The sequence below is a fragment of the Macaca nemestrina genome, chromosome 5 (assembly GCF_043159975.1).
Source record: "Macaca nemestrina isolate mMacNem1 chromosome 5, mMacNem.hap1, whole genome shotgun sequence".
Lineage (NCBI taxonomy): Eukaryota > Metazoa > Chordata > Mammalia > Primates > Cercopithecidae > Macaca > Macaca nemestrina.
The window spans coordinates 5,937,828-5,961,953 of record NC_092129.1 but is presented as its reverse complement, the minus strand read 5'-3'; the positions used below and the strand labels follow the sequence as shown (position 1 = coordinate 5,961,953).

Sequence of the window (24,126 nt, the reverse complement as noted above, 5' to 3'; positions counted from 1 at the left end):
AAGGTTTGTAACCAGCAGAATGGATGTCAATGTGGTTTTTCAGTGGTGAAGTGAGTGGAAGTCAAGGAAGGGGCACGGGCTGGAGGGTTCTGGGCTCCACTGTGGTGGTCTGAAGGAGGAAAAGGGTTCTACCATTCTTCCCAGCACTGGGAACTGTGCATGGAGGGGTGTGACATCGGTGGGACTCAGAGGTTAACTGGACACTGCTACTGGGATGATCCTGACCTGCTGTGAAGGACCGTTTCATGAAAAGTGATTAGCGAATACCCGGAGAGTAGGCTACTCATCAAATCTACAGCATGCCACGTGTGGCTTGCTGCCTGCACCCCTCCTGATGTGTGCATGTGCTGCGGGGCTTGTCTGAGACTTCCTTCACCTATAAGGCACCCCTGGGAGCAAGGTTGTAGGAAGGGAGCTCTGTGCTGTCTGCCCAGCTCTAACTGCGGGGCCCCTGGCATCTTCCGTTAAGAACTTGTTAGTTGTGAAACACCGAATCGGCCTGGGTTGGTTTGCAAATTCAGCTTTTCTGCTGTTGAAAGTAATTTGCTACAATAAACATGAATTAAAATGTCAAAGCATGAGGAACATTTTAACTTTCTTTTTTTTTTTTTTTTTTTTTTTTGAGACAGAGTCTGGTTCTGTCACCCAGGCTGGAGAGCAGTGGCACGATCTCGGCTCACTGCTGCAAGCTCTGCCTCCCGGGTTCACACCATTCTCCTGCCTCAGCCACCCGAGTAGCTGGGACTACAGGTGCCTGCCACCATGCCTGGCTCATTTTTTTGTATTTTTAGTAGAGACGGGGTTTCACCATGTTAGCTAGGATGGTCTCAATCTCCTGACCTCATGATCCGGCCGCCTCGGCCTCCCAGAGTGCTGGGATTACAGGTGTGAGCCACTGCGCCCGGCCCGTTTTAACTTTCTTTAAAAATACATTGTAGATTTTTATCTCCCCTTTGCAACCTGAAATGCTTTCTAGTGAGGCAAGGATGGGCTCAGGTTTCAGTTCTCCAGTGGGAGCTGCCATGGCCTTGGTCATTACCAAGGGAGAGTGCCACACACGTGAACTCAAAGTCAGTGAGGCTTGAGACCACTTTGCAGACCTATACCCTCAGGGTCCCAGCCTTGCAGTAAAACCATAAGGAGAAGATCACAAGTGCCCGTGGTGTTCAGACTCTGGGGAATCCCACCCTTCTAGCAGAACTCACACCCCCAGGACACCTGCAGTGTGAATTTACACAAGTAAATGGAGGAATGACTGGGGAAATTTTCCCAGTTACCATGCATTAAGAATATGCTTGTTTCCATAGGGAGTGACCAGTGACTAGAAGAAATAAAGAAACTACCTTCAGAGGTGACGTAGGGCTTAATTCCCACATGAGACAGTGGCATGTGGGGCTTAGCATTGTCCGTTTTCACAAGTGTATCGGGAAGCTTGCTTGTACTACAGAGGATTATTAGATTGGGAACTACCACACAACATGCTCAGAAGAGCTGGCCTATATGCGTGGCCGCAAAGGCTTGGGACCAGGAGATGGGGGAGGGTGGCTGATGGATAAGGTTTGACGACAAAGAAGATCATTGGAGGAGAGAAGACCAGACCTACCGCAAACACCGATGCTTTCTAAAAAATGTTCGATCCAGTCCTCTCTATCAGGGGAGAAACAGGACTTGTGTGTACAGTGTGTCCGAGTGTAATTATCAACTGGTGTTTTCAGATCTCTGTATCTCTATTCTTGCATTTGGTATGTAATTAATAGAAGAAAGCTGAGGTCACAGAAGATTGAAATGAAAGATTATATGACAATCGATTATAAATAATTTTTTTTTTTTTTTTTTTTTTGAGACGGAGTCTCGCTCTGTCGCCCAGGCTGGAGTGCAGTGGCCAGATCTCAGCTTACTGCAAGCTCCGCCTCCCGGGTTCACGCCATTCTCCTGCCTCAGCCTCATGAGTAGCTGGGACTACAGGCGCCCACCACCTCGCCTGGCTAGTTTTTTTTTTTTGTATTTTTTAGTAGAGACGGGGTTTCACCGTGTTAGCCAGGATGGTCTCTATCTCCTGACCTCGTGATCCACCCATCTCGGCCTCCCAAAGTGCTGGGATTACAGGCTTGAGCCACCGTGCCCGGCCAGTAATTTCTAAGTCCTATGTATAGCTATTAGAACGCTTTATTGCTGAGGAAGATTTTTGATATGTCATAAGTATTTTGGATTAAAGCTCATGTCATACATCACAAAATACTTTAAGCCTGCCTTACTGAGGTGTGATTGATACATAAACTGCCCATGTAATAGGGAGGGCACCTGTGTGAGCTGTAATACATGAATGTGCCCATGAAACCATTATCACTACAACATTCTGAGTAATTAGAGTTGTATAGAAACAAAACCAACACCAGCCAAATGCCCTAATGCATATCTGCATTTGGAAACTCCTGGGTACCACCGGGCAGCTCAGTGTTCATGCCTCGTACACAGAACCAAGCTCTGCATGCACAATCAGGCTTTCCTATTGACGCCCACCCCTGACCTGCTGGGAGCTTGCAGTGTGGGTGGCGTGCCTTAGCCACTCCTGCCCTCTGTGGGGAGAGCTGGGGAGGGGAGTCACGAGTTTGCCATTTCTGAACTTCCAGGCCACCAGTCCTGTGAGTCTGATCATGTACATTTCTGTCAGGTTTCTGCACATTTGAATGATTTCTGAATCTAAACACCGAAGCCAAGCTTTCTTTCCAAAATAAGAGGAATAGACAGAGATCGACACTCAGCTGCAGGTCAAAATAAATTCAAGGCTGCTAGGTGGTGTGGCAACCCCAGGCACTGGGCTGGGGTAGCCAGGGGAGGGGATCCCCCTGCTCGAATCCAGACACAGCAGCCCCATTCGCAGCCCATCCACAGGGGTGTCCCAGGGGTAGAGCCTGGAGGATGCCAAGGAGTGAGTTTCAGTCAGGGAAACAGGAACCGAATTGTGAAGAAGATAAAAATCCATGAATCCATGCCCTAAAGAAACAGGAGTCTGTGTGGCCAGTGGATGCAGCTCCAGAGTCTCAGACAGGAGGAGGGTGACTGTTCAGTGGACAAAGTGGTGGCCGACTGTGGCCCAGTCCCAACCCGCAGTGACAGAAGAATGTGTTGAACCTGGGGGCAACGGTCTGGGGCTCCACCACTGGGGCACACCCCCTTCCCCATCCCAGGGCGAGTAGAACACCCCTCAGTGGGTTGTTCCCCTTGCTCTCCGCAAAGCCCTAAGGAGCACAAAGACCCGGTGTGAACTGAGAGCTCTGGGCACATGGAGGTGCACGGAGCAGGGTGGGAGTGCCTGGGCAGGAGCCCACGGGCCACGAGGGTGGAGTGTTGGCTTAGCCTGCAGGGGCAGCTGCCCAAGGAGCCCTGAAGGAGGCTGCCGTGCAGCGGGGCTCAGTGAGCAGGTGTGGCCGGTGCTGCTCACACTCACGTGGGCTATGCAGCCAGATAGGCCTGCACCCTCATTCAGTCACATCAGGTGGTGAGGCTTAGGGACATACAGGTGACACACAGGTCTGGGATAAACAATCGTATTTTTATACAGAAGAAAATCAGGATTTAAAAATGTTTAATAGTAAAATAAAAAACATTAGTCCTATAACCATATGCTGCCCACGCACTCAAAAGTCAGCAAACAGAAGTGGTGTGTGCATCAGCTGAGCATTGTATAAATTCGAGCCAATGTTGTATTTAGATTTTTTATTTTCCCCAAATCGACCATTCAGGAGGTTCCAGGGATGCTGTGTTTTGGTCAGTGAAAAGACCATGTTCCCCCAAAGGAACCTGAAGAGAAGTAGTAGATTCCAAGGGAATGAAGGGGAGAAGGAGGTGGGAGAGATGAAGAGAGACACGCACCCATGCACATGCATGTACACATGCATGGTGTGAACACACGTGCACACACACACAGACTCTCTCGGTGTGTCAGGGGCCGGTGTATGGATAATGGATCAGGTGGGTTAAGTCCAGGAAAGAAGACGGCATGTTACCTGCTGCACAGACAGCAGAAGACCCTCAGTCACTCGACACTGGGGGGAATGTCCCTCTTCCGGGCACCGTGCTCAGAGGGCACAGGTTAGACCCTAATTTCCTGTCTGTGTGCCCTCTCCTGTGGGAGCACACAAGTTACTGCTGCACGTTACTTTCTCCTCAGCTTTATTCTGTCCTACCAGACAACCAGGTCTCCTCTTCTTATCTATACCCTGCCTGGGAGCTTTATGTAACAGAAAATGCAGGTGTATTGCCCACGGAAGCCTCCCCTTTGGCTCCTGCACTAAAGTACCCCTTATACATTGAGGATAACCAATTAGAACAGAGCTGTTCTGACAGAAAGACCTCACAACGTTGCCAAGCCTCAGAGTAGGTTCTACCTTGCAGACTGGATGAAGCCCAGGTGCCAGGGCTAATTTTTGTAGTACAGACAGGGTTTCACCATATTAGTCAAGTTGGTCTCAAACCCATGACTTCGGATGACCCTGACCCTAGCTGCAGAGTTCTCTGCTCCTGGAGTGAGAGACCTTCTGGGTGCTAAGGCACGGAGCCCTGGGTTCTGAGTCTCCACAAAATTCACAAATTATTGACTCATAATTGATTTGCTGATGAAACTCACCATATGACTGCTTTACAGCATCTTCCTCTCTTTTCTTCTCTAACTTGCTCGTACATACTGCAGGGCCATGCAGAGAGGACATGTCAGGATTAAATGCAAGCTGCCTGGGCCTCCCAAGGAAGTGGGATCCAATGTGAAGGATCTGAAACTGACTGCACACCTTATCTTCTAATAGAAAGGCAGAGGCAGTGGTATCATTTGTTGTAAGCATGCTTTAAAGGATTCATTCTGAGAAAAAGATATTGAAATTGATGATTAGCATCATCAGTGACTTGGGAGCAGTTTCAATGGAATACTGGAGAAATGAACCCTTTTGAGAAGAGCAGAGTGATGACAACATTTGCATAAGGGATTAAGAGTGCAAAGCCCTGAAGAAGAATGGAAGACCTTTATTTTCTCCCCGCATTTAGGAAAAAGGGGTCCTGGGTGTGGATCAAGAGAATTCTGTCATGAAGAAAAGCAAGGGAGAGGAGGAACTCAGGATGGCTCTGAGCATCAAAATCAAATGAAATGAAATATCTGTGAGTCAAAATATTTTATTTTTAATGACTATTCTTGATTTTTAAAGAAAGTTACTCTTAAAACCATGGTAAGAAGATACATAGAATTCATCATTGTAAGCATTTTAGAGTGTGGCATTAAGTACCTTCACACTGATCAGCCGTCACCACCGTCCATCCCCAGAACTCTTTTCATCTTGCAAAATGGAAACTGTGTCCCCATTAAACACTAACTTCCCATTCCTCTCTTCCCTCACTTCCTGAAAGCCATTATTCTACTTTCTGTTTCTATGCAATTGACTTCTCTAGGTGCGTCATGTAAGTGGAATCCACAGTATTTGTTTTTTGTGTGACTGTCTTATTTCACTTAGCACAGTGTTCTCAAGATTCATCCATGTTTCAGCCTGTATCAGAATTGTCTTCCTTTTTAAGGCTTAGTAATATTTCACTGGATGGGCACACTACAGTCTGTTTATCCATTCCTCCACTGAGGGACACTTGACTTGCTTCTCCCTTTGGGCTATTGTGATAATGCTGCTATAAAGATGTGTACAGCCTGGGCGCAGTGGCTCATGCCTCTAATCCCAGCATTTTGGGAGGCCAAAGTGGGTGGATCACCTGAAGTCACGAGTTTGAAACCAGCCTGACTAATATGGTGAAACCCTGTCTCTACTACAAAAATTAGCTGGGTGTGGTGGCATGTGCCTGTAATGCCAGCTACTTGGGAAGCTGAGACAGGAGAACTGCTTGAACCTGGGAGGCAGAGGTTGCAGTGAGCTGAGATCGCACCACTGCACTCCAGCCTGGGCAACAGAGGGAGACTCTGTCTCAAAAAAAAAAAAAGTGTACAAATATCGTTTTGAGTCCCTGCCTTCATTTCTTTTGAGTATATATCCAGAAATGGAATTGCTGGATTATTCAGTAATTCTATGTTTAATCTTTTGAGGAATTGGCAACTGTTTCCTGCAATGGTTGAACTGTTGTACATTCCCACCAGCAATGCACAGGGGCTCCAGTTTGTCCACATCCTCGCCAACTCTCATTGTTGCCTGTCTTTTATTTAATGGTTTGTTTCAATCACAGCCGTCCACATGGGTGGGGAATGGTAACGTTTGGGGATGTCGAGCAACCATTCATGTGCTTGCTGGCCATCTGTATATCCTCCTTGGAGAAACATCTACTAAAGTCCTTTGCCCATTCTGAATCAGGATGTTTGGGATTTTTTTTTTTTTTTGTGGTTGTTGAGTTGTAGGAATTCTTTACATAGCCTGGATAACAATCCCTTATCAGTTATATGACTTGTAAATATTTTCTCCCATTCCATGGGTTACCTTCTCACTCTGTTGATTGTGTCCTTTGATGCACAAAAGTTTTTAATTTTGATAAAATCCGCCTTCTTGCTTTCTTTTGCTGCCTGTGCTTTTGATATCATAGTTAAGAAATCATTCCCAAATTCAAAGTCATGATGCTTTTTCCCTATGTTTTCTTCTAAGAGTTGCATAGTGGTCCATTTCAAGTTATTTTAAAAAATGTGTCACAATTCATGAATTTGCATGTCATCCTTGTGCAGGGGCCTGGTTAATCTCTGTGTAGTTCCAATTTTAGTAAATATGCTGCTAGAGCGAGTACTAAAAGCAAATTCTTAAAAAAATACATTATCATAAACAGATGAAAATAAATTTTGTTTATAACACACTGTCCCAAATCCCCAGAAGAAACAAAGGGTTTATGCCTTAGAGAAACTAAACCAGAGGGACTCTGGACTCACACACTGTGTGTAGTGAATGGACAAGGGTCTAGATGGAACAGGATGCAATGAGAATCAACATATCTGACTGTGAAACACTCCTCTCCCTCACCGATTGCTCCAACCTCCCTCTCTTGTCCTGTTCCTAGAATGCTTGCTTGTGTTTATATACCTGAACCCCCACCTTTTCCCCCAGACAAGACATAGGAGAGCGTTTCCCGGAGAAGCTGAACTGTAACAAAGTAAAGACCTGCAGTCATTGAAGTTTAGGGAGTCATCCCCTCCACCCTTCACCAGAGTTTCCAGTCTGCATTTTAGTGCCTTGCTCTTACATAAGAAAGAATGGCTAAGGATAACAAGATAACCAAGGAAAGCTTCCAACAAGAGTGACTGAGGCTAAAATAATAAACAGTAAAGGAAACTTGGAAAGAGACCATACAGGGAGGAAAAAAGTTCTTAAAACTATAATATTCTCAGAGGAAAAAGAAAAGATATTGCATTCATGTTAAAAAAAAAAAAAGAATGTTATAAAAGAAGCAAGTGAAGAACAATAGAGGGGTTTTGGAAATTGAAAATGGAATATTACAAATTTTAAAAACCAACAGTTGGAAGTATAAAAGTGAAGAAATTCCCCAGAAAATAGAACAAAACCAGCAAAAGGACAGAAAAAAATAAGAAAATTTGAGGATTAATTCGGCACAGAAAAAAAAGCAACTGAGGAAAAGAAATTATTAAAGAAATAACACAGGAAAATCACCTAGGGCTGAAGTCCAGGAGTCTCATGTTCAACGGCACAGCACACACTGGGGCAATGGATGGAAGGAGACTGGCCCAAGGCACATCCCTGTGAAGCTCATTATTGGCAGGGATCCAAAACAGAACCCAAGAGTGCCCAGAGAGGGAAAGCAGCCAGCAGGAAGAAAAGGGAAGAATAATGGTGTTCTATTTCTCAACAGCATTGTTGGACAGTAGGACACAGTGTAACAAAATGACAAGAATTCAAATGAAACATGATTTTCACCTGGAATTCTGTACTGGTTGAAAACGTTGTGATGGGATGCATTTTCAATCTAGTCTCAACAAAGGGAAAGTGTGAGATACTGGAAGCAGCAAAGGAACTTCCCAGAAGGAGGGTGACAGGAGGTCCCAGCACAAGTGTGTGACAGGTGTGCAACAATGTAGCCCGGGCGGATGGTAGGAGCGATGCTCCAGGTGAAAGGTTGTGGAGCTGATAGCACGCTTTAAAACATGTTTGGAATACAGTTGGAAACTCTACTGTCAGTTCTGGGACAGATTTGTGAGAGCATTTGGAAAAAAATGAGGTATAACTAAAAAACTAAGCACATGGAGAAACAAGACAAATATTAATTGCAGGGAAAAAAACAAGCAGTACAAGAGAAAAAAAATGGAATCCAAGTACCCTGTTTGGTTCAGACTTGAGAGATATGTACAGGGACCAAATAATGAATGCCACAGCTTTAGCCAATAATCATGAGCACATCACACAGAGTCCACAAGGGTGTGCAAAACGTGAGGATCGGGAAGGAACTGCTGCGAGAACTGGATTCCCTGGTCCGTAACAGGCGCTCAATAGCCAACGTCTAAAGAAACAAAGTAATGATCCCCAAATAATGATGTATGATCTAGGAAAAAGAAAATGAATTTCTGAAACAGCAGAAATAAGAGGCTTGGAAGTGGTTGTTTCGTGTGGAAATCAGAGGGATGTGGAGAGGGGGAGAGAGGGTGTTCCTGTATTTTGTTTTATGCATTTCGGTACCGTTTATTTTTTTCATGGTCATATCTTCCTTTGAGGTGTTTTTGAGGTTTATCAATACTTTTCTGAATTACAGCATGCCCTGCTATCAGGGTCACTGATAGCTTATAAAAGCTCCGATGTACACATCAGGGAAAGGCAGAAGCAACCCCAGGCCAGCAGAGGGTTTGCTGAGAGCGGAATGGGCTGCACTTCAGTCCTGCTTGAAGTACAACTGGCAACTGTGCACAGCTGCCCTGCTCGAAAACCTAAAGAATAAAAAATCAGAAAGAAACACCTGTCTGGAATTCTCCTAAGATCAAGTCTCATATCATCAAATGTCCCTTGAGGTAGGTATTTTTGAACTTCTGGTTTGGATGTGAACACCTGTTGGCTGAAATTAGCACCCATCAATCTACTGCCCTGAGAAGCATGCTTGAATGACACCCGGATAAGCATATATCCTTATGAGAGAAGGCTGGCCACGCGTTTTAGGTGTTTCAGTCTAGTGTGAACCAATGTAATGTGATTGCTAGGAGGAGGGTTCTCTCGAACAAGTTTAGGATGAATAGACAAAGACCAGTCTCCAGGAATGGAAGGTGGTCTCCACTCTATGTGGCTCTGGCCAGGCCATATATGGGTTATTGTTCTCAACTCAGAGGTCCTGAGGGTCTAAGGAAGTCCATTGACCATGTCCAAGAGGGACTCTGCAATGTTCATGGATTTGGAAGTCACTTTAAATAAGAAGGAATGTTGAGGACGTATGGAAAGTTATGTGTAAATGGTGTTAGACATTAAGAACGTCACACGGAACAGTAACATATTGGACCTTTTTCAGGGTTAAGGAGTTAGGTGGAGAAAAAGATCAACTCAGGATGAAGAAGGATTTATGAGTTCCAGTTGTGGTATTCGAAGATAGAACGTGTTGTCTTGCAGTGTGGGGAGTAAAACCAGGCCACGGGGTGTGGCACAGCGTTTTCTTGACCTGGCTGAGAGCAACTTTCAGCGTGAAGTGTTTACAATTTAATGCATTTATCCCTGCCCCTGAACCTTGAGCTGTGAAATTACATTTCAAAAAATACTGGGTTTTGGTGTTTGATAAGGAATGATCGTCAATCCAATTCATTACTTCTTAACTTGCAGAGTCTGTATTGCTTCTTATTTGCTTCAAGGTAAATGGATATTTTGAGGTATGAATAAAGACCCAAGAGAATTTCCTGAGAACTGTGCAGGAGACACTTTCTGTCATTCTTATTTCCTGTCCATGCTCTAAGTGCCACTTACAGACCATGAGGCCGTAAGTGGTTCCAGATTCCATCAGTGGTCTACAATGAATGAAAAGGCAATCGAATCCAGATGCTTTTTCTGGTAAACAGTTCCTGTGTAGGAAAAATCAACAGAACAAGAAGGATATTCATTGATTTCCCCTTAAACACTCATTCCCATTTGAGACAGATCTTCATGCCTCTGCACCCAATACGTGCTCATTTGTAGCACGTATCTCCATTTGTAGCTTCACTATCTGTGCGAATATCACCTGTCTCATACCATCTTTTAATTACTTAATTGATTATAATGTTTTAAATGACATAAAAAAATATATAGTCTAATAAAAAGTATACTGATATATAAATTAGGAGAAGCTAAGACGGATGCGGTTCCTAAAGCTGCTAATTCTTTCCTCTGAGAACTACTTATTATAGTCTTGCCACATCTAGCTACAAATCATTGGTGCAGAAATGAAACATTTCATGGAATTACACTATTTTCAAAAGCTGAGGATTCCAAGGTGTTTTCTTAAATACGCACTTAGCCACAAATTTGTATATTTACTCAAAAATGTGTTTTTGCAAAAATTTTCAAGTGGTACAGAATTATTTAGGTGATGATGTCAGGTACTTCTGCCTGATTAATCTCATCTTAATGTTAGATAAATTGCATGGAAATCTATGTGCAAAGCATGTCCAGTGCTGTGATATAAGCCAAACATGATGCAGTTTCTTGGCTGCCTTCACCATTATCCGTGGAGCACAGAAGGCAGCCTCCTTTAACCTAACACTGCTCCATGTGTTTATAACGCCAGCCCAAGTTTAGAAGGTTAATTTCGACTCATATTCATGCTAGAACAATACCAGGTAAGAAAAGATAGAGTAGTCCCCACTTATCCACATGGGATATGTGCCAAGACACCCAACGGATGCCTGACACCGTGGATAGCAACGAATCCTATGTATGCTATGTTTTTTCTTATACATACTTGCCTATGATCAAGTTTAATTTATAAATTAGGCACAATAGGAGATTAACAACAACAACTCATAATAAGTTAAAACAATTATAACAACACACTGCCATAAAAGTTATGTGAGTGTGCTATCTCTCTCAAAATACCTTAATATTTTCGGACCTTAGGTGCCCAGGGGTCACTGAAACCATGGAAAGTGAAACCTTGGATAAGGTGGGAGATGGGGGCTACTGTACTTGTGAAGTCTGGTAAAGACATGTACATAAGTTATGTGAAGTCTGGAGTAGTTACTTCTACTGAACCTGCTAAAACATCAGAGTGAACGTTTTACCTTTTCAGATAAAGCAGTAAGAGATCCTACTGATCTTATAAATCCTTAAATAAAATGTGTTCATATATATATATATATATCACCCAGAATCTTAATTTGAACTGTGTTTTTGTTTGGGTTGAATATAATAGAAGTCCCACTCCATTCAGTGTAACCAAAATGTGAACACACCATGCCACCATCCTGAGCCTCACAGAACACAGGGAATGCCTAGGCCTTGCCTGCCGATCTCCACTGACTCGCAATCTAGTTGTGACATGAGACTAACACACCGCTGATCATTTTACTGAGAACCGTGGTCATAGCCACGCAGCCGCATGCACTTGGAGGCATGAAGTGGGGAGTCTCCCAGACAGGCAAAGCCGTGGAACTCTCAACTGGAGCAAAATCCAGTTTCTGAGCTTTGCTCTTGACAGTCCCTGGTGATTTGCTGTCTCTCCCTTGACCGGTTCCCTCTTTGCTTCCTCAGCCCTTTATTTCCTCAGTTGACTGGAAAGAGTGCATGCCATAAATATAGAAAGATCTCCGAGTCCTTTATATTTACAACGTGACTGTGCTGCAAAAAAATAGTGCGGTTTCCTTGTCCTCGTTCACATGAAACCCTGCATGTTACACCCGGTAGTGGGATTTGCTCCTGACGGCACAGGCAGGTTGAGCTGGAATTCCAACTCGTGTCTGCCATGCTCCCCAGCTTCTCCTGGGCTGTGTGAATTCTGCATTCACCATGCTCAAAATAGAGCATGGTTTGCCATAGCTGCTACCAATTCTATACTTCAGTTCTGTACTTTAGAAATAGCAGGGAAATGAATAACCCCCAGCCTTTTCCAGAGAAGTAAGGTAGGACATGAATTTTAACTATCTCATTTTTAGCTCTGTTTATGACAGGAATTCTGTTTCTGACCAGTTGCCTCCAATTGGATACCTAAACATTTTAAAGCCATTTGGGAGGTGTGGGAACAAACAAGAAATAAGATAAAGTTTTTTTCCCCCCCTTGGGGGTCAGTCTACAAATTTTGTTCAGATAATAAAAATTCCTCTGAGAGATACTGACAAAATAAAAAGCTGATTTCACTGAGAAGTGTGTGTCACAGGTTATGTAAGCGATTCCAGAATCAGGGCTACTCCAGATTTCCAGTGTGCACTACAGGCTTCTGGTTAGTAGCATGCAATCCATCAAAATTAAGACAAGAGGACTGAATATTAGTCAGTGAATCACCACATGTAAATTACCCCATTTGTGTGCATAGACAGGGCACACACTGGGCATGTTTTATGCTTGACGTCTTTGCCCTTTACTTACTAGGAAAAATTGCAAAGTGTATTTAAACTCATAGAATCACAGATGATAGATTTGGAAAAGACAGTAGAAGTTAACTAGTCTAATCCCCTAGGGGCTCAGATTTTTTGCCTATAGCATGAGGTCATCACATGCTTCCTGCTCTCTTTAGGACCCTTTTGAGACTAAGAAGAGGACCACAGATGTGAAAGCATGTGGAGCAAATTCAGAGAGCTATGCAAGTGCAAAATTCAATTATCACTTCTCTTTTCACCATTATGATAGGCCTTCATACTGGTGGATAACTGGCTAGCTGGGCTCTCTGGAAAAGGTGAGCTGAAATCAGGCTCGCCCCCATGGCTTCACCACCTCCAAATTATTACAGCTCCCTTTTGATATCCTTGTGGGCTTTGTCCCGTCACTGAGACTTTGAATATGCCAAGTGTAATTTTGAAGTTTCTTTTATCAGGCCTACCAGGTCCTTATAATTCTTCTTTTTTTTTTTTTTTTTTTTTTTTTTTTTTTGAGACGGAGTCTCGCTCTGTCGCCCAGACTGGAGCGCAGTGGCGCGATCTCGGCTCACTGCAAGCTCCGCCTCCCGGGTTCACGCCATTCTCCTGCCTCAGCCTCCGGAGTAGCTGGGACTACAGGCGCCCGCCACCACGCCCGGCTAATTTCTTTTTGTATTTTTAGTAGAGACGGGGTTTCACTGTGTTAGCCAGGATGGTCTCGATCTCCTGACCTCGTGATCCGCCCGCCTCGGCCTCCCAAAGTGCTGGGATTACAGGCTTGAGCCACCGCTTATAATTCTTCTAAGATAGGCTTACAAGAATAACTAATGGAAGTTTACCCAAAGTTTCTCATTTTCCCAGAAATGGCTGTAATCCAATGAGGTTTACTTATATGATCGGTAATAAGGTAGAAGGAAATACAGCCTGAACATCGCAGGAAGCAGTCAAGAGGTGAAACGTTTGGGAGTCAGGACACTCCTGACCATTTACGGCAACAGCATTGGCTTCCAGTGCGTCTTTCTCACTACAGCAGAGGCAGGTTCCCCGGTCAGGGATGAGCACAGAGACATAGCGGTGACATGGGAGGGGGGCTTGGAAGTGCTGGGTAGAGAAAGGCAGGGTCCCTGGCAAAGGCTCCACCCTCCCGCCTGTGCCCACGGACCTAGATGAAAACAGGCATTTCCGTTTTCAGAAGATGTGGAGGCCCAGGGAAATTGGGCCAAGGGTGGTCAAAGGACAGCCCGACTGCTGAGCAGCCTGACTCCAGGTGAAGACCACCTTCCCACTCCAGCCCCCTTCTGGCTCCCATCCATCTGCTGAGAGCCACCTCCACCACTCAATAAAACCTTGCACTTCTTCTCCAAGCCCACGTGTGATCTGATTTTTCTGGTACACTAAGGCGGGAACCCGGAATACAGAAAGGCCTCTGTCCCTGCAGTAAGGCAGAGGTTCTAATTGAGCTGACTATCACAAGCCACTGCAGATGGCAAAACAAAAAGAGCGTCCTGTAATTCACGCCCACTGGGGCTTCAGAAGCTGTAAACACTCAACCCTAGAGGGTGCCATGGGGCTGGAAGGCAAACATCCTACCCACAAGCTGCCTGTCTGCATGCTCCCCCTAGGGATATGAGCAGCGGGGCACCGTGGAAGCGAGCCACAACACCATCACACACCCTGCAAGGGGAATAAAGGAACTTTTCCTGTTTCAATGGCTCATGCTTTAGCCATGGGTTCCTGGCAGTGAGCACTTCTCAGAATAGGGGAGTCCCGTGGAGTCGGAGGTGAGAAACTGGATGTACTGAACCTAGAAGTTCCTGGCTGTCTCCTGATGCTCATTCTTCATAAACTTGCCTTGCCTTATGTACTTACCAGAAAAATCAACCATTTCTACTTATTCCTCCCCGGCAGTCTTGACCTGGAAGTCACCTTTACCTCCCTTTCCATTCTCCCCCGTGCTTCTGTTTCTGCCTGTAAAGACACATTCTTTCTGTTCCTAGCAAGCGCAAGACGTATCCAGCTCGTCCCCCCAGCTCCATGCCATCCTCCGCAGACTTTCAATGTGGCAGTTTCTTTATGTACCAGGTGGAGGAGCCCGCTGTGAGCTCCGCGGTTTTGAAGGATTCTGTCCATTTGGTGCAGTGCGGGCAGAAACGGAGTTCAATTGGCACTGCCTATGTTCTCCACAGGCCTACGCTCATTACTAAGAGACTATGGTCTTAGAAATAAAAGCTCTACTTCCACCTGATTTAATACAGACAAGAACGTAATACGTTGTATTCCTGCGCACAGGCAAGGCAGGGAAAGGCAGAGCCGCGGAGCTGTGTAGTGGTGTCGGAGAGAGTCAAGGAGTGTCGGGAAGCAAGAGCTGATCCCACCAGAACGTTGTTTCGTGCAACGTCCTAGCTCTTGGAGGAACCAAGGGAAGATCCAGCAGTTCTCCATTCTCTAAAGCAAGCAAATAAATGCATGGACAAACATTTTACAGAAATTGGAAAGTATCAGTGACGGGCAAAAATATACCCAGGAAGCATTAAAAAATATTTTCCTGAGGAAAAGAATTATCCTCAACAGTTATATAAATACCTTTACAATTGTACATTAATCAGCGTATCTGGTTTTACAAGTAAGCAAAATAAATGATTGCCTGGATAGAATTCAAGCTCTGTCAGCAAAACCCAATGAGGTGAGCACGGGTGGGGAGCACAGTGGGGAGAGGACAGCCGCGATGCCCGCTCCCTCCGGTGGTCCACACCTCCTGATAGACACCGCCTGACCATGGGCCTGGGCCCGCATCCTCCTCTGTTCCTTTGTCGAGCAGGGAGGCTGTCCCATAGTTAGACCCCACCCAGCACTGAGAACTGACTTCCTTGGGCAGACCCGGCCCTCCCTGGCCATCTGCGGGCACCGGGAAGACAGGCCATCCTCTGCGGTTCTCCCTCGCAGGATCGAACCCGCAGTTCAGCGTTTTACCAGCGCAGTTGCCGACCACAGGAAACAAGCACAGATCTCCCTTTGCGAAGTCTCCACTTCAGTCGTGACCAAACTAAAGACGACAGAGAAGCTCAAATGTGTCCCAAACCAGCACAGAAAACAGCATAAAGGAAGATAGATGTGCCAAGCCAAGCCACCACAGAAACGCCCCCGTGTCCACCCTCCTCGCGTGGGGTGTTCCCCTGGGACCGAGCACACGGGGGTTCTCCTGCCCTGCACCCAGGCTGCTTCCTCCGCCCAGAATCTGCGCGGGGGCTGGTTCCCCACGGTTCGTTTACTCAGCTGTGATAACCACACGGGAGACACAGCCCCGGGCCCGCTGAGGGCTGGCTGCAGACAGTAGCACCGACCACATGTGCTCAGTGACTCAGGACCGAGGCGACTCCTTGAGAATCCACACCCTTTTCCTCCTTAGAATCACGCGTATAAAGACGGGCGCCAGATCTCCCTTCGCTTGGGGTCATGCTTCTGGCTCAGGAGCTTATGTGAGAGAGTCCAGTGTGCAGAGTTTGTGAGACAAATTCAGCCACCATTCCCTGCACGGTGTGGAAGCTGTTGGCAGAGGGAGAGAGAGGAGGCTTTCCAGGAGCCCGGGGGCTTTTCAGAAGACAAGGCTGGATGCCTGTTCCTCCTCCTTCCTCTCTCCCAACAGTGTTCTGAGGCCAGCAGGGAATCACTAAAAGAAAATCTACCCCGAATGACACAGAGCCCAGGAGAGGCCTCAGGGAGTGCGCCAGCTCACGAGTTCCTTCCCTAAGGCTGAAGCCCCCAGTGCTCTCCAGAATTCAAGATGCCTATGGAAATTTGGAGGGAGTAGATAGGAGGAAGACGGCCAGGAGATCAAAAGTGATTTAAAAATGAGTAAGTCATTGGCCTTCTTGTCCAATCACTTGATTCATTGCAAGAAAAAAATCCTGGTATATTTGTTTACTTAAAGAAACATAACTTGAATAATCGTGTTTCCAAAGAACAATAAAGACATTTTACTTTGTCTAGCTGCTTTTCATCTTAAGCTGCTGAAATAGATAAAAATCTAAGGTTGCTTTGTAAGTTTGCAAAAGTGAGCATCAGGAGGAAAGGAAAAAAAGAAAGGAGTTTAAATAGTTGGTTGTTTTTTTTTTTTTTTTTTTCTTAAGAAAGACAAGTGGGTCTTGGTCTTTAGTAGAAAACTAGGAAAAAATCCAATAGTCCAAGCCAATAGCCACCCACCCCCAACACACACACCCTTTTCAGACAATGTTAGAGTGATGATATTGGGCAGCAGGCAGGAATTCTACTTGAGCACAATATTTTCTGATGTCCTTCTCCCAGAAGCGAAATGTGTCTCTGACAGCCCTGACAGAACAGGTAGGGCTCCTAGTCATGCTGCCCTTGGGTAAACATCGGGACTCTAACTTCTACAGCTGCTTTTCTATGCACCTTCAGAGCAGCTTCTGAAGCGAAACCAGAAACGTGCAAATCTTCACCATCGTGCTGGAGTGAGGGCACACATTTCAATGGATTCATAACACTCAATTCTCCTCTCCGTTCAGTAGGGACATGCTGGTGCATGGCACTGATTCAATTCAAAGACTGGCTTTCCTGCTTCCATTTGGAGCTTGCCAGAAATAATACACATTTTGAAAAATGTGATGGTTTGAAGAAAAAGAATCTGTTTGCAATTCCAACTTCCCAATTATCACCATGCGAAAAACTACCACGCAAGATGATAATATGAGAATGACTGCAAAATCATCAGAAGAATTGAGCGAGTGAAAAAGAAGGATGTCAGAATAGTGACATGTTTTAGGCAAAAATGCATTTTTAAACCATTCAAAATGTAGATAAGATACACAAAAGTGTAGAATATTCTGGTATAAGGCACCAGGAAAGGTGGCCTCAGCCTCAGGGAGATTATGACCATACCCAAAGGCACAGGCATCTTCAAATACAACTTAAACCACTTTCTGGGCCATACAAGACTTGTCTACGGGGCTTGAGATGACCTCTGACTTCTCAGTTTTTGAGACTTTGCTTTACTGCCTAATTTATATTATGTCAGAGTTATATACACTTAATTAAAAAGAGGAAAAGTTGTCACTTAGAATGAAATTAAGAAGAAGTAGGAGACCATGGTGGGAGGATTGCTTGAGCCCAGGAGCTCAAGACTAGCCTGGGCAACATGGTGAGACCCTATCTCTACAAAGCATCAAAAAACATTAGCCTGGAGTGGTGATATATTCCTGTGGTCCCAGCTACTTGGGAGGCTGAGGCAGGAGGATCTCTTGAGCTCGGGATGTTGAGGCTGCAGTGAGCCATGATCATACTACTGCACTCCAGCCTGGGTGACAGAGGGAGGCTCCATCTCAAAAAAAAAAAAAGAAAAAAGAAAGATTTCTAGGAAAATTTGATTGTTTCAGTGAAACCGAATATCAACCTTTTTCAAATGGAAAAATCCCCAAAATATAGTAGAGGTTTAATTTTTTTCTGCCCAATTCTATCCTGTAACTTAAATATATAAAGAGATTAAATATTTTCTGAATAAAAATATTTGGATAAATTACTTGAAGCACTCTTCTTAGACATGGAGAGTTAGAAATCTATTTTTAAAAAGATTATGTTGGAAGGTACTAAAGACGGCAGTGAAATAATAAATAAGCACTACCTGCTCCTACCACTAGGGGGAAGCAACTCAAAACTCACCCAATTTGGGCACTTGGATGGGTGACCCTGGGCCCCAACCATAGGGATCCACAGTTCTGGTGGATTATTGCGTTAATGGGAATCATTGTCTTCCTAAATCTTCTTTATAGATACTATAAAGCCATATGCTTGGGGAGGCCCATAATACTAATTAATTTGCAGGTGAGCCTTTTAAACAATTATAAAAGAGCAAGCTTTGAAAGTCCTTGTATCTATTTGTTATCAAATATTTTCTACAGTGGCTGTGCATTACTAGGCAGAAAAAAAAATCCAACCCAGATTATTTTAAAGGGCAGAACCAGACTAGCTTCAGACTTTCAGATAACATTGCAAGTTGGAAGAGAATGGAGAAATTTCTGTTGTTTTTGATTGAAAAATGATCTATGCAGCCAGCCAAGCTATCTTTTGACTACAACGGAAAGACTTTCATATATTTATATAAATATATACCGCCAAGAAATATGTCACCTGTATATCGATCTTGAAAAAGATATACAGGCGATATCTTGGAGATATATACGTATATTAATACATATGTATATCTATCTTGTATATCTATCTTTAAAAAGATATACAAGTGATACATTTCATGGAGATATATATGTATATGAATATATGAAAAGATGATTCCCCCCCTCAAAAAAAAGCCACCGAAAACAGAGGACTGGGTATAAAAACATGGTAGAGAGTTCTGAGACTAAGTGAAAACAGAGCTGAGTGAAAATAGTTCCTTCACAGTATGTCCTCTGTCGTTTCTACTGAGAGTTCAACTTATTCTAACAGGTTGAATGTAAAAGTCATGTTTTCTCTGAAATCATTCCTTATCCTCAGTTTCCCACGTCAAAGAAATCACTTCCCCCACCCCAGAGCATTTTCTGTTATCCTGAACCATAGCATGCATACACAAATGCAAGCATACGACCAATTTTAAAAGATGACAAGGCCGGGAGAGGTGACTCACGTCTGTAATCCCAGCGCTTTGGGAGGTAGAGGTGGGCGGATGACTTGAGGTCAGGAGTTCGAGACCAGCCTAGCCAACATGGTGAAACTCAGTCTCCACTAAAAATACAAAAAAATAACCGGGAGTGCTAGAGCATGCCTCTAATCCCAGCTACTCAGGAGGCTGAAGTAGGGGAATCGCTTGAACCTGGGAGGTGGAGGTTCCAGTGAGCCGAAATCACACCACTGCACTCCAGCCTGGGCGATAGAGTGAGATTTCATCAAAAAAAAAAAAAAAAAGAAGTCCGGACCCAGTGGCTCACGCCTGTAATCCCAACACTTTGGGAGGCCGAGGCAGGTGGATCACAAAGTCAGGAGTTCAAGACCAACCTGGCCAAAATAGTGAAACCCCATCTCTACTAAAAATACAAAAAAAATTAGCTGGCGTGGTGGCGGGCGCCTGTAGTCCCAGCTACTTGGGAGGCTGAGGCAGGAGAATCGCTTGAACCCGGGAGGTGGAGCTTGCAGTGAGCCGAGATCTTGCCACTGCACTCCAGCCTGGGCAACAGAGTGAGACTCCATCTCAAAAACAAAAACCAACAACAAAAAGTTGACAATTATTCAGAACCCATGCCCCATGCCAGACTGCAGAACCCTGCCGCATCCCAGAGCTGTCGGAGCTCCCTGTCCCTGGGGCCTCGTGGTCCCCGGAGAGAAGCACCACCTTGTGGCTACTGAAGACTCGATAGAGAACATGAGGGGTAAAAGTGAGAGACAAGGAATCAGGAGACTCATGAGTCAAACACACTGTCACACTGTGCCCTGTACAGGGGCAAGTGCCCTGTACCAGGTAAGTGCTATGGAGAAATGCGTGTAGGGGAGGGAGGTCGGAGCTCCAGGGGCAGGTTCAGGACAGCCTGGGTGGAGAAGACAACGATTGAACCTGAAGGAAACGAGGAGGAGGTCCTGTGAAAGTCTGCAGAGAGAGTTCCAGGCAGAAGCGCCCAGGAGAAAGGCCCGAGCTGCTGGCACGTTGGAGGAAGGAGAGGTGCACCTGTGGCTGGAGCAGAATAGCAAGAGAAGAAGAGTGAGGAAGGGGCAGCTTTCCAAGCTTGATTGATCCAGAAAATACTGCAGAGCCATTACACATTCAACTTCTGAGTGGCCACGGGCTAGACAGATTGTTTTTTCGCTTTCTGTGCTTCTGGGCTCTTATTTGCAGGAGGGAAACATTCCATAGGGTTGCCATGAGGCCTATGAGTTGAGGCATTAAAACACTTAGACTGATGCCTAGGACTTAGTGAGTGCTCCAGAAGAGTTAGTGACTGTCCTGATACTAGGAGAGCAGAAAGCTCAATATTTCATATTACATTTTCGATTGCCAACAAGAATCAAGGTAAGAAGTAGGCAAATAAAATGGCCTCTTCATTTTTGGTAAAACTGCTAATAAAGACATGCCCATGTTGTTCAGTTCCCTTTTAGTGAAACTCACAAAATTAAGTTTTCTAAATTTACTTTTGGCAGAGAATATTAGTGTTCTTTTATGAGAAAATTGCGAATGTACCCAGCCCTGTCACTGGATGCGCCACTAAGTAAGCGCCCTTTCATTCGGAATGAATTCACATGTACTGTTTTCTTTTTGGCCATGACCATCAGGAAGCTGAAGAGAGAATCCTTTGTTCAGGTGAAGCGAATGGATCTAAACTGGCTTTCTCACAAGAACTACCTGCCTCTCCCTTTCATTATCTCGTGCTTTGTTTCAATGCTTTACCACACAGGATTTTTATGATTTAAGCTAACTCAAAATGATAACCTGGCTGCCTTGCACCTATTTTGCCACCTCTCTTTCAGGATTCTGATGGTGTGGGAAGAAGTCAGGACTGGAAGCTGACCTGTCCTAGAGGTGGGGCAGACCCTGGGGGCAGGTGGCCCAGCCACACAGATGCGCTGACTTCTAGAACCATCAGTGAGCACTGCGTGGACACAAATCTTTTCCTTCACCCAAACCTTCTAAGAGTTGTGGCAGCACACAGTCGCAGCTGGATGACCCCACAGGAGAGACATAGGCTAGACTGGAGCTTGACCAGCCACCACACAAAATCCAGCTCATCACATCCACCCTATTGACTGAGCAGGCCAGTCCATCTCTAATCATGTCATTAACACGAGTGAGCTCATTGCTGAAGTTACACTCTTCGCACTTTGCAAATTTCCAGGTGAGGCAACTTGGATGGAACCGAGAAAGCAGACAATGTTATTCCTTATTTGGTCCCAGCTTCAGACCCAAACTCTCCCAACAGTAGCTCTGGAGTCTCTACCTGGCAGATGAGCACTGTCTCAGTTCTGACTCCAGCTCTTCCCTGTTAGGATCTCCCCAGGGCTCCTCAGCCCCTTCCTGGTGAGTGGCATCTGTCCGCTGGCCATCAAGCACAGCTGGCCTCCACAGAGCCAGGGCTCTCCTTCACGTGCTGGTTTCCTTCCCAGGACGTGGACTGTAGCCTGGCTCTCAGGCCCCTGGTTCCTAGTGACAGTTCTCTGGGATGCCAGTTGCCTGTCTGGATGAATAACTACCACCTGCCCCAAATTCCAAAGGTTCTCGTTGCCAACAGAGCCTGCATTGTTCCAGAAACGGCGTGTGTTTACATGCCAAACGCATTTCCAGTCGGCACTGTGGCTCCATTCGCTTCCCAGCAGCTTTCTGGCTACGATGATCCTAGTAACCCTGTCCTCAACCTGCCAAGAATCTCCCTAGCTATGTTCCACCCAGACCTGTCCTCAGCCTGCGGAGAATCTCCCTAGCTGTGTGCCACCCAGACCTGAGATACAACAAATATTCCAGCATGGACCTATTGTATTAAAGGTATTCCCTGAAGAACATCTGCAGCAGGATTTACTTTTCTTATATATCATTTTCGATTAGAAACAACCTACTTGTGCTAGGATAAGCGGGGAAGCCCCTTCCTATTTTCTGCTGCCCTTGTGTAAACCAGTGATTTGTGGTGTGATCTGATACTGTTTTCAGTGCTGCCACGCTTGAGCTGCCTGGTCTTCATTTTCCATGAAACAGACTTTTCTACTAACAAAGTAGCTAGCTACCACAGTATGCAAAGGTGTTGTAAGGATAAACGGCAATGTCTATAAAGTGCTTGGAGTTCTCTGAATAAAAAGCACAGTAGAAGAATAGAGCATTAGCACGTTATTATTCTTATAAAGAGTGGGTGGAATTGCAAAGAGAAATCATGTCAAAGATGTAAGGGAACTTAAAAGTCTGAGACTTTAAAAGGCTGGGATTATTAAAACACCCAGTTGTTTGACAGGAGAAAATTAAACTGTTCTCTTGTCTCAAAAGACATAATGCCACTTTCTCATTACTTAATGCACCCTACAATCTCTTCTTTCTGCACCAAGCTTCCACTGAAGTCAGGAAAGCTCTATCTATAAAGTTATTGTATAGGGACACTGTAAAGTGACAATCTGGTCTAGGAAGAACAAAACTGGGCCTTTTGGTCAATATCAGCACCTCTAGTTATGGTTACACCTGAGATCCAAAATGCGACATCTGTACGCTCAGGCAGTTTAAAATTTCTGCTTATAGAAATGGCATTAGGCTTCATGTGTGTGCACGACAGGGACAGGGAGCTGAGCAGCTGCCTGGAACCAGGACTCCAGAAGGGCTCCATCTCCCAGGAAAAATGAAAATAGCAGGACCCATCTGCTGGAAGAGAGAGACTGCAAAGGACCATCTCTCCTCCTGGTCTCTTGGTTAAATAAAAAGTGTTGATAAAAACACAGTCCTCACAGCTAACATAGATCTGAATCCCAAACTCATACAGTATCTTCATAGCGTGAGAACCCACGCCGGGTGGGCTTCAGGGAGGCGACACGCCTGGGCCACCTCCAGGAACAGAGAAGAACATTGCCACCACCCGAGCCACACACATGCTTGCCACAGAAAAAGACGTCAGAGTAAAAATGATGACCCAGAAGGAGAAGATACACAGGAGAGACCCTGAACCTACAACGAAAGGAAAGTTAGCACTCCCAGAATTTCAGAAGCTAGAACAAGCAAAACATCTACAGGTATTTTTGAAATTCTTAGAAAAGGTTCCAAAACAATAATTTAAAAAAACTTTTGAAGAAAAGAACAGGCAGATGTGAAAAAAGAACCAAATAACAGTTTCTAGAAATAAAAATACAGTTACTAAAAATAAAAAATGAAATAAACAACATATTGGATAAAATTAATGAGAGAGAATTAGTGAATGGGAAGGCGGGAATGAGGCATCCCCAGATTGTGGCCGTAGGGTGAGGAGCTAGAAAATACCAGAGTTAAGAGACATGGGCACAGAAGGAGAACCTCCAGCATGTTCTTAATGGGAACACCAGAAGGAGAAAATAAGGAGAATGACAGGGATGATGTTTTCACCGAGCCAGCAACAGAGAATTTAAAAGATTCTTGAAAGATAAGAACCCTTAAATTGGTAAAACATAAAAGCCGTCAACAGTATAAATGTGTTCATTTGGATTCTGTATTAGGATTATCCACAGAAACAGAGCCAATAAGAAAGTAAATAGATAGATGGATAGATATACAGATAGGTAAGTTGGTAGGTAGGTAGGTAGATAGGTAGGTAGTTAGACAGGTAGGTAGATAGATATATAATAGGCAGGTAGACAGGTAGGTATATAGGTAGGTTTATAGGTAGGTAGATAGGTAGGTTGGTTGGTAGGTAGGTAGGTAGATAAATAGGTAGGTAGGTAGATCAATAGGGAGATAGATAGATAGATCAGTTGGTAGGCAGGTAGGTTGGTAGATAGGTAGGTAGATAGTAGGTAATTTGGTAGGTAGGTAGATAGGTAGGTTGGTAGGTAGATAGGTAGGTAGGTTGGTAGATAGGTAGGTAGGTTGGTAGGTAGATAGGCAGATAGGTGGGTGGGTAGGTAAGTAGGAAGATAGGTAGATGAAGGTATTTATTATGAGGAATTGGCTCAGCTGATTATGGAGGGTGGCAAGTTCAAGATCT

General features: G+C 44.9%; 1 protein-coding gene and 1 non-coding gene across 4 annotated transcripts in view; both read right to left on the bottom strand.

Annotated features, from left to right (window-relative positions):
- The window catches only part of LOC105487544 (phosphodiesterase 10A), a 661,304-nt gene that overhangs the window by 381,954 nt on the left and 255,224 nt on the right, over nt 1–24,126 (bottom strand). The gene's annotated exons all lie outside the window — the stretch shown is intronic.
- On the bottom strand, nt 6,653–6,756 carry LOC112427701 (U6 spliceosomal RNA). The gene has a single exon (XR_003019407.1). It is a non-coding gene; the product is annotated as a U6 spliceosomal RNA (small nuclear RNA).